This window comes from Phodopus roborovskii, unplaced genomic scaffold, assembly GCF_943737965.1.
Source record: "Phodopus roborovskii unplaced genomic scaffold, PHOROB, whole genome shotgun sequence".
Classification (NCBI taxonomy): Eukaryota; Metazoa; Chordata; class Mammalia; order Rodentia; family Cricetidae; genus Phodopus; species Phodopus roborovskii.
The window spans coordinates 47,865,634-47,868,196 of NW_026126511.1; positions in this window are offsets into that span (position 1 = coordinate 47,865,634).

A 2,563-nucleotide genomic window follows, 5' to 3' on the forward strand; every position below is an offset into this window, starting at 1 on the left:
GCTCCATCCCCAGCCTCTCTGTTGACTCTTTGATGGGAAGAAGCCAAGGAGCAATTCTATTGCACAACACACAACACCGCTTCCAAAGCCCTCTCCAAATCCTGCGCCTCAAAATTAAACTCCCACATCTGCTGTTTCTCTCTGCCTCTCTTCCTTTCTTTCTCCTGCTGTCTCCAGCCCCTCTCTTCTCACTTACTCCCTCTCCACCAGGGATGCCCTGCCTTCTGCAGATAAACTTTTTCAGGGACCTAGCATCCTATTCTCACAGGGTGAAGGCTCCATCCCCAAGAGGAGTCAAGGATAGACAGAGCTTAGCATTTTAGACATCTCAGGGGTTTGAATTAATTCGTTAACTTTTAGGTTTGTTTATTTTGTGTGTATGGCCATTTTGCCTGCACGCATGTATGTGTACCATTGGTGTCCAATCCTCTAGAAATGAGGTTCTGGTTGGTTGTGAAGTGCCACCTAGGTACTAGAAATCCAGCCCCTGTCCTTTGTAAGAGCTATAAGTGCTCGAAACCATGGAGCCTTCTCTCCAATGCCATCATGTCAGCTTTGTTTTCTCTTTTAAACTTTGATGCCAATATCAGGTTAGCGGGCTGCCCCAATGTGCTTCCAAGGAGTACACACAGCCCCCTTCTCACAGGCCCTCAGAATGGCCATTGCTGACAAAGAATGAGAAAAAGACCACTACCCATGCTCTTTATGGATCACTGGCATCCTTTTCCTTGGTGACCTGCCCAGCTCTTCATCACTGGAACTATTCAGGAAGAAGAATGACACATTAGGGACTCTCGGTGTCTAAGATTAGTGATTATAAATGCTCCTATCTATCCTTCAGCTATAACCAACTAATAATTGTTATCAGGCTCCCTCCCTCCCTTCCTCTTTCTTATCTTTCTTTTTTTATGTCCCTAAAAACCAAGTAATCTCATCTCACAAACCTATCTTTGACTGGTGACAAAGCTTAGTTGGTAGAGTGCTTGCCTAGCATCCAGGAAGCCCTGGGTTTGATCTCCAATACCACAGAACTAAGATAGTGCCCACTCACAGCACATTAGAGATGGAAGCCGGTCATCATCCTTGGCCATGAATCTAGTTCAAGGTCAACCTGAGGAACATGACAGGCTGTGTAAATAAAATAAGATAAATGATGAATGCAATAAATAAACTTGGCCTTAGCAGCCTTAGCAAAGTACGGTGGCATGTGCCTATAATCCCAGTACTGGGGAGGCTGAGGCGGAAAGTCATGCATTACAGGCCAGCATCAGCCTGAGCTATTTAATAGGACCCTTTAAAAAATACATAAATGGCCCGAGCAGTGGTAGCACTCACCTTTAATCCCAGCACTCAGAAGGCAGAGGCAGGTGGATCTCTTGAGTTTGAGGCCAGCCTGTCTACACTGTGAGTTCCAGTACAGCCAGAGCTACAGAAACAAAAACAAAAATAAACAAAATACATAAATGAAAAAAAAAATCTAGAATTCCAGGCTATATTCTATCCACAATTGAGACAGTTACAGTATCCCAGGGTTAAGTGTTGTGTGCACAACTCTTAATTTGGGCTTGTTGAAGTGTGTCCTGTTTGCAATGGCAGTAACAGTGAAGAATTGGACTTTCTTCTTTCTGTCTAACCCACATCCATGGGACACACACACTTGGCATGACTCATTACGGGAAGTAGAACACTTAAGAAGTGATAGTTGTGGCCAGCACCCAACTTCCATTATTCTCGGAGGGAAAAATAAACCCCGTGCCAAACTTATTAGTCAGACTTCTTTTTAGAGATAAGTAAGAGGAACTCGCTTTATGCTAGCTTCAGCAAAAAGAGCAAACTTGTTGGCTTCACTGAGCAATCTAATGTGCCAGGGATTGAACTCAGGGCCTTGTGCATGCTAGTCAAGTACTCTAATATGGATTCAGACCCATCTCCAGCCCTTGAGAGCCCAAGTTTAAACAACCTTGTAATGATTTAGTTTTCCAAATTTCTTATGTCTGTTTGCTCTAGCTTAGTAGTTCCATTTATTTTTCCTGCCTCAAAAGAGCCTCCCTTCTCCCCCAAAGGACTTCCTTCATATACTTGGGAACATGGTTTATTGGCAAGTCCCAACTCCAACATCTCAACTTAGCAACTCTCATAGAAAATAGCCTTTTCTCTCCCAACCACCTTCTGTTGGTCACTGGGAAAGACTATAATTGACTACTGAGATAAAATGTCCCACCCTCTCGGCATCCCAGAAAGGGTAGGATTCTATGATCATGAAGCCAAAGAACCCCACAGGGAGAGCTGGCTGGGGGGGGGGGGTAAGAGAGCTTGCTGGGGGGTTAAATGGGGGGTTAAGAGAGCTTGCTGCTCTTGCAAAGCACTAGAGTTCCGATCCCTGCATCTACATAGGGCAGCTCGCCACAGCCTAAAACTCCAGATCTCACACCTCTGGTCTCCACTAGAATGGGCGCTCCTCTGCACATAACCCACAAGCAAGCACACAGACAATTTAAAATAATAATAAATATTTAATAACTAACACCAGGGAATAAAAGAGTGATGTCCCAAAATCAGAGAC